Source organism: Oncorhynchus kisutch, linkage group LG29 (assembly GCF_002021735.2).
Source record: "Oncorhynchus kisutch isolate 150728-3 linkage group LG29, Okis_V2, whole genome shotgun sequence".
Taxonomy (NCBI): Eukaryota; Metazoa; Chordata; class Actinopteri; order Salmoniformes; family Salmonidae; genus Oncorhynchus; species Oncorhynchus kisutch.
Genome location: NC_034202.2, coordinates 38,885,001 through 38,897,676, shown reverse-complemented (window position 1 = coordinate 38,897,676; position 12,676 = coordinate 38,885,001).

Genomic DNA, 12,676 nt, shown 5'->3' with positions numbered 1-12,676 from the left:
ATTATGGGTTCCATTATGGGTTCCTCTTATGAGTTCCATTATGAGTTCCATTACGGGTTCCATTATGAGTTCCATTATGGGTTCCATTATGGGTTCCTCTTATGGGTTCCATTATGAGTTCCTCTTATGGGTTCCATTATGAGTTCCATTATGGGTTCCATTATGGGTTCCTCTTATGAGTTCCATTACGGGTTCCATTATGAGTTCCATTATGGGTTCCATTATGGGTTCCTCTTATGGGTTCCATTATGAGGTCCTCTTATGGGTTCCATTATGAGTTCCATTATGGGTTCCTCTTATGAGTTCCATTATGAGTTCCATTACGGGTTCCTATTATGGGTTCCTCTTATGGGTTCCATTATGCGTCCTCTTATGGGTTCCATTACGGCTTCCTCTTCTGGGTTCCATTATGGGTTCGTCTTATGAGTTCCATTACGGGTTCCTATTATGGGTTCCTCTTATGGGTTCCATTATGGGTCCTCTTATGGGTTCCATTACGGGTTCCTCTTATGGGTTCCATTATGGGTTCCTCTTATGGGTTCCATTACGGGTTCCTCTTATGGGTTCCATTATGGGTCCCATTATGGGTTCCTCTTATGGGTCCCATTACGGGTTCCTCTTATGGGTTCCATTATGGGTTCCTCTTATGGGTTCCATTGTGGGATCCTCTTATGAGTTCCATTATGGATTCCATTATGGGTTCCTCTTATGGGTTCCCCTTATGAGTTCCATTATGGGTTCCTCTTATGGGTTCCATTATGGGTTCCTCTTCTGGGTTCCATTATGGGTTCCTCTTCTGGGTTCCATTATGGGTTCCATTATGGGTTCGTCTTATGAGTTCCATTACGGGTTCCTATTATGGGTTCCTCTTATGGGTTCCATTATGGGTCCTCTTATGGGTTCCATTACGGGTTCCTCTTATGGGTTCCATTATGGGTTCCATTACTGGTTCCTCTTATGGGTTCCATTATGGGTCCCATTATGGGTTCCTCTTATGGGTCCCATTACGGGTTCCTCTTATGGGTTCCATTATGGGTTCCTCTTATGGGTTCCATTATGGGTTCCTCTTATGGGTTCCATTGTGGGATCCTCTTATGAGTTCAATTATGGATTCCATTATGGGTTCCTCTTATGGTTTCCTCTTATGAGTTCCATTATGGGTTCCTCTTATGGGTTCCATTATGAGTTAATCTTATGGGTTCCATTATGAGTTCCATTATGGGTTCCATTATGGGTTCCTCTTATGAGTTCCATTATGAGTTCCATTACGGGTTCCTCTTATGGGTTCCATTATGAGTTCCATTATGGGTTGCATTATGAGTTTCTCTTATGGGTTCCATTATGAGTTCCATTATGGGTTCCATTATGGGTTCCTCTTATGGGTTCCATTATGAGTTCCATTATGGGTTCCATTATGGGTTCCATTATGAGGTCCTCTTATGGGTTCCATTATGAGTTCCATTACGGGTTCCTCTTATGGGTTCCATTATGGGTTCCTCTTCTGGGTTCCATTATGGGTTCCATTATGGGTTCGTCTTATGAGTTCCATTATGGGTTCCTATTATGGGTTCCTCTTATGGGTTCCATTATGGGTCCTCTTATGGGTTCCATTACGGGTTCCTCTTATGGGTTCCATTATGGGTCCCATTATGGGTTCCTCTTATGGGTCCCATTACGGGTTCCTCTTATGGGTTCCATTATGGGTTCCTCTTATGGGTTCCATTATGGGTTCCTCTTATGGGTTCCATTGTGGGATCCTCTTATGAGTTCCATTATGGATTCCATTATGGGTTCCTCTTATGGGTTCCTCTTATGAGTTCCATTATGGGTTCCTCTTATGGGTCCCATTACGGGTTCCTCTTATGGGTTCCATTATGGGTTCCTCTTATGGGTTCCATTATGGGTTCCTCTTATGGGTTCCATTGTGGGATCCTCTTATGAGTTCAATTATGGATTCCATTATGGGTTCCTCTTATGGTTTCCTCTTATGAGTTCCATTATGGGTTCCTCTTATGGGTTCCATTATGAGTTAATCTTATGGGTTCCATTATGAGTTCCATTATGGGTTCCATTATGGGTTCCTCTTATGAGTTCCATTATGAGTTCCATTACGGGTTCCTCTTATGGGTTCCATTATGAGTTCCGTTATGGGTTGCATTATGAGTTTCTCTTATGGGTTCCATTATGAGTTCCATTATGGGTTCCATTATGGGTTCCTCTTATGGGTTCCATTATGAGTTCCATTATGGGTTCCATTATGGGTTCCATTATGAGGTCCTCTTATGGGTTCCATTATGAGTTCCATTACGGGTTCCTCTTATGGGTTCCATTATGGGTTCCTCTTCTGGGTTCCATTATGGGTTCCATTATGGGTTCGTCTTATGAGTTCCATTATGGGTTCCTATTATGGGTTCCTCTTATGGGTTCCATTATGGGTCCTCTTATGGGTTCCATTACGGGTTCCTCTTATGGGTTCCATTATGGGTCCCATTATGGGTTCCTCTTATGGGTCCCATTACGGGTTCCTCTTATGGGTTCCATTATGGGTTCCTCTTATGGGTTCCATTATGGGTTCCTCTTATGGGTTCCATTGTGGGATCCTCTTATGAGTTCCATTATGGATTCCATTATGGGTTCCTCTTATGGGTTCCTCTTATGAGTTCCATTATGGGTTCCTCTTATGGGTTCCATTATGGGTTCCTCTTATGGGTTCCATTATGGGTTCCATTATGGGTTCGTCTTATGAGTTCCATTACGGGTTCCTATTATGGGTTCCTCTTATGGGTTCCATTATGGGTCCTCTTATGGGTTCCATTACGGGTTCCTCTTATGGGTTCCATTATGGGTTCCTCTTATGGGTTCCATTACGGGTTCCTCTTATGGGTTCCATTATGGGTCCCATTATGGGTTCCTCTTATGGGTCCCATTACGGGTTCCTCTTATGGGTTCCATTATGGGTTCCTCTTATGGGTTCCATTATGGGTTCCTCTTATGGGTTCCATTGTGGGATCCTCTTATGAGTTCCATTATGGATTCCATTATGGGTTCCTCTTATGGTTTCCTCTTATGAGTTCCATTATGGGTTCCTCTTATGGGTTCCATTATGGGTTCCTCTTATGGGTTCAACTATGGGTTCCATTATGGGTTCCATTATGGGTTCCTCTTATGAGTTCCATTATGAGTTCCATTACGGGTTCCTCTTATGGGTTCCATTATGAGTTCCATTATGGGTTCCATTATGGGTTCCTCTTATGGGTTCCATTATGAGTTCCTCTTATGGGTTCCATTATGAGTTCCATTATGGGTTCCATTATGGGTTCCTCTATGAGTTCCATTATGAGTTCCATTACGGGTTCCTCTTATGGGTTCCATTATGAGTTCCATTATGGGTTGCATTATGAGTTTCTCTTATGGGTTCCATTATGAGTTCCATTATGGGTTCCATTATGGGTTCCTCTTCTGGGTTCCATTATGGGTTCCATTATGGGTTCGTCTTATGAGTTCCATTACGGGTTCCTCTTATGGGTTCCATTATGGGTTCCTCTTATGGGTTCCATTGTGGGATCCTCTTATGAGTTCCAATATGGATTCCATTATGGGTTCCTCTTATGGGTTCCTCTTATGAGTTCCATTATGGGTTCCTCTTATGGGTTCCATTATGGGTTCCTCTTATGGGTTCCACTATGGGTTCCATTATGGGTTCCATTATGGGTTCCTCTTATGAGTTCCATTATGAGTTCCATTACGGGTTCCTCTTATGGGTTCCATTATGAGTTCCATTATGGGTTCCATTATGGGTCCCTCTTATGGGTTCCATTATGAGTTCCTCTTATGGGTTCCATTATGAGTTCCATTATGGGTTCCATTATGGGTTCCTCTTATGAGTTCCATTATGAGTTCCATTACGGGTTTCTCTTATGGGTTCCATTATGAGTTCCATTATGGGTTCCATTATGAGTTTCTCTTATGGGTTCCATTATGAGTTCCATTATGGGTTCCATTATGGGTTCCTCTTCTGGGTTCCATTATGGGTTCCATTATGGGTTCGTCTTATGAGTTCCATTATGGGTTCCTATTATGGGTTCCTCTTATGGGTTCCATTATGGGTCCTCTTATGGGTTCCACTACGGGTTCCTCTTATGGGTTCCATTATGGGTCCCATTATGGGTTCCTCTTATGGGTCCCATTACGGGTTCCTCTTATGGGTTCCATTATGGGTTCCTCTTATGGGTTCCATTATGGGTTCCTCTTATGGGTTCCATTGTGGGATCCTCTTATGAGTTCCATTATGGATTCCATTATGGGTTCCTCTTATGGGTTCCTCTTATGAGTTCCATTATGGGTTCCTCTTATGGGTTCCATTATGGGTTCCTCTTATGAGTTCCATTATGGGTTCCATTATGGGTTCCATTATGTGTTCCTCTTATGAGTTCCATTATGAGTTCCATTACGGGTTCCTCTTATGGGTTCCATTATGAGTTCCATTATGGGTTCCATTGTGGGTTCCTCTTATGGGTTCCATTATGAGTTCCTCTTATGAGTTCCATTATGGGTTCCATTATGGGTTCCTCTTATGAGTTCCATTATGAGTTCCATTACGGGTTCCTCGTATGGGTTCCATTATGAGTTCCATTATGGGTTCCATTATGAGTTTCTCTTATGGGTTCCATTATGAATTCCATTATGGGTTCCATTATGGGTTCCTCTTCTGGGTTCCATTATGGGTTCCATTATGGGTTCGTCTTATGAGTTCCATTATGGGTTCCTATTATGGGTTCCTCTTATGGGTTCCATTATGGGTCCTCTTATGGGTTCCATTACGGGTTCCTCTTATGGGTTCCATTATGGGTCCCATTATGGGTTCCTCTTATGGGTCCCATTACGGGTTCCTCTTATGGGTTCCATTATGGGTTCCTCTTATGGGTTCCATTATGGGTTCCTCTTATGGGTTCCATTGTGGGATCCTCTTATGAGTTCCATTATGGATTCCATTATGGGTTCCTCTTATGGGTTCCTCTTATGAGTTCCATTATGGGTTCCTCTTATGGGTTCCATTATGGGTTCCTCTTATGGGTTCCACTATGGGTTCCATTATGGGTTCCATTATGGGTTCCTCTTATGAGTTCCATTATGAGTTCCATTACGGGTTCCTCTTATGGGTTCCATTATGAGTTCCATTATGGGTTCCATTATGGGTTCCTCTTATGGGTTCCATTATGAGTTCCTCTTATGGGTTCCATTATGAGTTCCATTATGGGTTCCATTATGGGTTCCTCTTATGAGTTCCATTACGGGTTCCATTATGAGTTCCATTATGGGTTCCATTATGGGTTCCTCTTATGGGTTCCATTATGAGGTCCTCTTATGGGTTCCATTATGAGTTCCATTATGGGTTCCATTATGGGATCCTCTTCTGGGTTCCATTATGGGTTCCATTATGGGTTCCTCTTATGAGTTCCATTATGAGTTCCATTACGGGTTCCTATTATGGATTCCTCTTATGGGTTCCATTATGCGTCCTCTTATGGGTTCCATTACGGCTTCCTCTTATGGGTTCCATTATGGGTTCCATTATGGGTTCCTCTTATGAGTTCCATTATGAGTTCCATTACGGGTTCCTCTTATGGGTTCCATTATGAGTTCCATTATGGGTTCCATTATGGGTTTCTCTTATGGGTTCCATTATGAGTTCCATTATGGGTTCCATTATGGGTTCCTCTTCTGGGTTCCATTATGGGTTCGTCTTATGAGTTCCATTACGGGTTCCTATTATGGGTTCCTCTTATGGGTTCCATTATGGGTCCTCTTATGGGTTCCATTACGGGTTCCATTATGGGTTCCTCTTATGGGTTCCATTACGGGTTCCTCTTATGGGTTCCATTATGGGTCCCATTATGGGTTCCTCTTATGGGTCCCATTACGGGTTCCTCTTATGGGTTCCATTATGGGTTCCTCTTATGAGTTCCATTATGGGTTCCTCTTATGGGTTCCATTATGGGTTCCTCTTATGGGTTCCACTATGGGTTCCATTATGGGTTCCATTATGGGTTCCTCTTATGAGTTCCATTATGAGTTCCATTACGGGTTCCTCTTATGGGTTCCATTATGAGTTCCATTATGGGTTCCATTATGGGTCCCTCTTATGGGTTCCATTATGAGTTCCTCTTATGGGTTCCATTATGAGTTCCATTATGGGTTCCATTATGGGTTCCTCTTATGAGTTCCATTATGAGTTCCATTACGGGTTTCTCTTATGGGTTCCATTATGAGTTCCATTATGGGTTCCATTATGAGTTTCTCTTATGGGTTCCATTATGAGTTCCATTATGGGTTCCATTATGGGTTCCTCTTCTGGGTTCCATTATGGGTTCCATTATGGGTTCGTCTTATGAGTTCCATTATGGGTTCCTATTATGGGTTCCTCTTATGGGTTCCATTATGGGTCCTCTTATGGGTTCCATTACGGGTTCCTCTTATGGGTTCCATTATGGATTCCATTATGGGTTCCTCTTATGGGTTCCTCTTATGAGTTCCATTATGGGTTCCTCTTATGGGTTCCATTATGGGTTCCTCTTATGAGTTCCACTATGGGTTCCATTATGGGTTCCATTATGTGTTCCTCTTATGAGTTCCATTATGAGTTCCATTACGGGTTCCTCTTATGGGTTCCATTATGAGTTCCATTATGGGTTCCATTGTGGGTTCCTCTTATGGGTTCCATTATGAGTTCCTCTTATGGGTTCCATTATGAGTTCCATTATGGGTTCCATTATGGGTCCTCTTATGGGTTCCATTACGGGTTCCTCTTATGGGTTCCATTATGGGTCCCATTATGGGTTCCTCTTATGGGTCCCATTACGGGTTCCTCTTATGGGTTCCATTATGGGTTCCTCTTATGGGTTCCATTATGGGTTCCTCTTATGGGTTCCATTGTGGGATCCTCTTATGAGTTCCATTATGGATTCCATTATGGGTTCCTCTTATGGGTTCCTCTTATGAGTTCCATTATGGGTTCCTCTTATGGGTTCCATTATGGGTTCCTCTTATGGGTTCCACTATGGGTTCCATTATGGGTTCCATTATGGGTTCCTCTTATGAGTTCCATTATGAGTTCCATTACGGGTTCCTCTTATGGGTTCCATTATGAGTTCCATTATGGGTTCCATTATGGGTCCCTCTTATGGGTTCCATTATGAGTTCCTCTTATGGGTTCCATTATGAGTTACATTATGGGTTCCATTATGGGTTCCTCTTATGAGTTCCATTATGAGTTCCATTACGGGTTTCTCTTATGGGTTCCATTATGAGTTCCATTATGGGTTCCATTATGAGTTTCTCTTATGGGTTCCATTATGAGTTCCATTATGGGTTCCATTATGGGTTCCTCTTCTGGGTTCCATTATGGGTTCCATTATGGGTTCGTCTTATGAGTTCCATTATGGGTTCCTATTATGGGTTCCTCTTATGGGTTCCATTATGGGTCCTCTTATGGGTTCCATTACGGGTTCCTCTTATGGGTTCCATTATGGATTCCATTATGGGTTCCTCTTATGGGTTCCTCTTATGAGTTCCATTATGGGTTCCTCTTATGGGTTCCATTATGGGTTCCTCTTATGAGTTCCACTATGGGTTCCATTATGGGTTCCATTATGTGTTCCTCTTATGAGTTCCATTATGAGTTCCATTACGGGTTCCTCTTATGGGTTCCATTATGAGTTCCATTATGGGTTCCATTGTGGGTTCCTCTTATGGGTTCCATTATGAGTTCCTCTTATGGGTTCCATTATGAGTTCCATTATGGGTTCCATTATGGGTCCTCTTATGGGTTCCATTACGGGTTCCTCTTATGGGTTCCATTATGGGTCCCATTATGGGTTCCTCTTATGGGTCCCATTACGGGTTCCTCTTATGGGTTCCATTATGGGTTCCTCTTATGGGTTCCATTATGGGTTCCTCTTATGGGTTCCATTGTGGGATCCTCTTATGAGTTCCATTATGGATTCCATTATGGGTTCCTCTTATGGGTTCCTCTTATGAGTTCCATTATGGGTTCCTCTTATGGGTTCCATTATGGGTTCCTCTTATGGGTTCCACTATGGGTTCCATTATGGGTTCCATTATGGGTTCCTCTTATGAGTTCCATTATGAGTTCCATTACGGGTTCCTCTTATGGGTTCCATTATGAGTTCCATTATGGGTTCCATTATGGGTTCCTCTTATGGGTTCCATTATGAGTTCCTCTTATGGGTTCCATTATGAGTTCCATTATGGGTTCCATTATGGGTTCCTCTTATGAGTTCCATTACGGGTTCCATTATGAGTTCCATTATGGGTTCCATTATGGGTTCCTCTTATGGGTTCCATTATGAGGTCCTCTTATGGGTTCCATTATGAGTTCCATTATGGGTTCCATTATGGGTTCCTCTTCTGGGTTCCATTATGGGTTCCATTATGGGTTCCTCTCATGAGTTCCATTTTGAGTTCCATTACGGGTTCCTATTATGGGTTCCTCTTATGGGTTCCATTATGCGTCCTCTTATGGGTTCCATTACGGCTTCCTCTTATGGGTTCCATTATGGGTTCCATTATGGGTTCCTCTTATGAGTTCCATTATGAGTTCCATTACGGGTTCCTCTTATGGGTTCCATTATGAGTTCCATTATGGGTTCCATTATGGGTTTCTCTTATGGGTTCCATTATGAGTTCCATTATGGGTTCCATTATGGGTTCCTCTTCTGGGTTCCATTATGGGTTCGTTTTATGAGTTCCATTACGGGTTCCTATTATGGGTTCCTCTTATGGGTTCCATTATGGGTCCTCTTATGGGTTCCATTACGGGTTCCTCTTATGGGTTCCATTATGGGTTCCTCTTATGGGTTCCATTACGGGTTCCTCTTATGGGTTCCATTATGGGTCCCATTATGGGTTCCTCTTATGGGTCCCATTACGGGTTCCTCTTATGGGTTCCATTATGGGTTCCTCTTATGGGTTCCATTGTGGGATCCTCTTATGAGTTCCATTATGGATTCCATTATGGGTTCCTCTTATGGGTTCCCCTTATGGGTTCCATTATGGGTTCCTCTTCTGGGTTCCATTATGGGTTCCATTATGGGTTCGTCTTATGAGTTCCATTACGGGTTCCTATTATGGGTTCCTCTTATGGGTTCCATTATGGGTCCTCTTATGGGTTCCATTACGGGTTCCTCTTATGGGTTCCATTATGGGTTCCTCTTATGGGTTCCATTACGGGTTCCTCTTATGGGTTCCATTATGGGTCCCATTATGGGTTCCTCTTATGGGTCCCATTACGGGTTCCTCTTATGGGTTCCATTATGGGTTCCTCTTATGGGTTCCATTATGGGTTCCTCTTATGGGTTCCATTGTGGGATCCTCTTATGAGTTCCATTATGGATTCCATTATGGGTTCCTCTTATGGTTTCCTCTTATGAGTTCCATTATGGGTTCCTCTTATGGGTTCCATTATGGGTTCATCTTATGGGTTCAACTATGGGTTCCATTATGGGTTCCATTATGGGTTCCTCTTATGAGTTCCATTATGAGTTCCATTACGGGTTCCTCTTATGGGTTCCATTATGAGTTCCATTATGGGTTCCATTATGGGTTCCTCTTATGGGTTCCATTATGAGTTAATCTTATGGGTTCCATTATGAGTTCCATTATGGGTTCCATTATGGGTTCCTCTTATGAGTTCCATTATGAGTTCCATTACGGGTTCCTCTTATGGGTTCCATTATGAGTTCCATTATGGGTTGCATTATGAGTTTCTCTTATGGGTTCCATTATGAGTTCCATTATGGGTTCCATTATGGGTTCCTCTTATGGGTTCCATTATGAGTTCCATTATGGGTTCCATTATGGGTTCCATTATGAGGTCCTCTTATGGGTTCCATTATGAGTTCCATTATGGGTTCCATTATGGGTTCCTCTTCTGGGTTCCATTATGGGTTCCTCTTATGAGTTCCATTATGAGTTCCATTACGGGTTCCTATTATGGGTTCCTCTTATGGGTTCCATTATGCGTCCTCTTATGGGTTCCATTACGGCTTCCTCTTATGGGTTCCATTATGGGTTCCATTATGGGTTCCTCTTATGAGTTCCATTATGAGTTCCATTACGGGTTCCTCTTATGGGTTCCATTATGAGTTCCATTATGGGTTCCATTATGGGTTCCTCTTATGGGTTCCATTATGAGTTCCTCTTATGGGTTCCATTATGAGTTCCATTTTGGGTTCCATTATGGGTTCCTCTTCTGGGTTCCATTATGGGTTCCATTATGGGTTCCTCTTATGAGTTCCATTATGAGTTCCATTACGGGTTCCTATTATGGGTGCCTCTTATGGGTTCCATTATGGGTCCTCTTATGGGTTCCATTACGGGTTCCTCTTATGGGTTCCATTATGGGTTCCACTATGGGTTCCATTATGGGTTCCATTATGGGTTCCTCTTATGAGTTCCATTATGAGTTCCATTACGGGTTCCTCTTATGGGTTCCATTATGAGTTCCATTATGGGTTCCATTATGGGTTCCTCTTATGGGTTCCATTATGAGTTCCTCTTATGGGTTCCATTATGAGTTCCATTATGGGTTCCATTATGGGTTCCTCTTATGAGTTCCATTACGGGTTCCTCTTATGGGTTCCATTATGAGTTCCATTATGGGTTCCATTATGGGTTCCTCTTATGGGTTCCATTATGAGTTCCTCTTATGGGTTCCATTATGAGTTCCATTTTGGGTTCCATTATGGGTTCCTCTTCTGGGTTCCATTATGGGTTCCATTATGGGTTCCTCTTATGAGTTCCATTATGAGTTCCATTACGGGTTCCTATTATGGGTGCCTCTTATGGGTTCCATTATGGGTCCTCTTATGGGTTCCATTACGGGTTCCTCTTATGGGTTCCATTATGGGTTCCTCTTATGGGTTCCATTACCATTATGGGTTCCTCTTATGAGTTCCATTATGAGTTCCATTACGGGTTCCTATTATGGGTTCCTCTTATGGGTTCCATTATGCGTCCTCTTATGGGTTCCATTACGGCTTCCTCTTATGGGTTCCATTATGGGTCCATTATGGGTTCCTCTTATGAGTTCCATTATGAGTTCCATTACGGGTTCCTCTTATGGGTTCCATTATGAGTTCCATTATGGGTTCCATTATGAGTTTCTCTTATGGGTTCCATTATGAGTTCCATTATGGGTTCCATTATGGGTTCCTCTTCTGGGTTCCATTATGGGTTCGTCTTATGAGTTCCATAACGGGTTCCTATTATGTGTTCCTCTTATGGGTTCCATTATGGGTCCTCTTATGGGTTCCATTACGGGTTCCTCTTATGGGTTCCATTATGGGTTCCTCTTATGGGTTCCATTACAGGTTCCTCTTATGGGTTCCATTATGGGTCCCATTATGGGTTCCTCTTATGGGTCCCATTACGGGTTCCTCTTATGGGTTCCATTATGGGTTCCTCTTATGGGTTCCATTGTGGGATCCTCTTATGAGTTCCATTATGGATTCCATTATGGGTTCCTCTTATGGGTTCCCCTTATGAGTTCCATTATGGGTTCCTCTTATGGGTTCCATTATGGGTTCCTCTTCTGGGTTCCATTATGGGTTCCATTATGGGTTCGTCTTATGAGTTCCATTACGGGTTCCTATTATGGGTTCCTCTTATGGGTTCCATTATGGGTCCTCTTATGGGTTCCATTACGGGTACCTCTTATGGGTTCCATTATGGGTTCCTCTTATGGGTTCCATTACGTGTTCCTCTTATGGGTTCCATTATGGGTCCCATTATGGGTTCCTCTTATGGGTCCCATTACGGGTTCCTCTTATGGGTTCCATTATGGGTTCCTCTTATGGGTTCCATTATGGGTTCCTCTTATGGGTTCCATTGTGGGATCCTCTTATGAGTTCCATTATGGATTCCATTATGGGTTCCTCTTATGATTTCCTCTTATGAGTTCCATTATGGGTTCCTCTTATGGGTTCCATTATGGGTTCCTCTTATGGGTTCAACTATGGGTTCCATTATGGGTTCCATTATGGGTTCCTCTTATGAGTTCCATTATGAGTTCCATTACGGGTTCCTCTTATGGGTTCCATTATGTGTTCCTCTTATGGGTTCCATTATGAGTTCCATTATGGGTTCCATTATGGGTTCCTCTTATGAGTTCCATTATGAGTTCCATTACGGGTTCCTCTTATGGGTTCCATTATGAGTTCCATTATGGGTTCCATTATGAGTTTCTCTTATGGGTTCCATTATGGGTTCCATTATGAGTTTTTCTTATGGGTTCCATTATGAGTTCCATTATGGGTTCCATTATGGGTTCCTCTTCTGGGTTCCATTATGGGTTCCATTATGGGTTCGTCTTATGAGTTCCATTACGGGTTCCTATTATGGGTTCCTCTTATGGGTTCCATTATGGGTCCTCTTATGGGTTCCATTACGGGTTCCTCTTATGGGTTCCATTATGGGTTCCTCTTATGGGTTCCACTATGGGTTCCATTATGAGTTCCATTATGGGTTCCATTATGGGTTCCTCTTATGAGTTCCATTACGGGTTCCTCTTATGGGTTCCATTATGAGTTCCATTATGGGTTCCATTATGGGTTCCTCTTATGGGTTCCATTATGAGGTCCTCTTATGGGTTTCATTA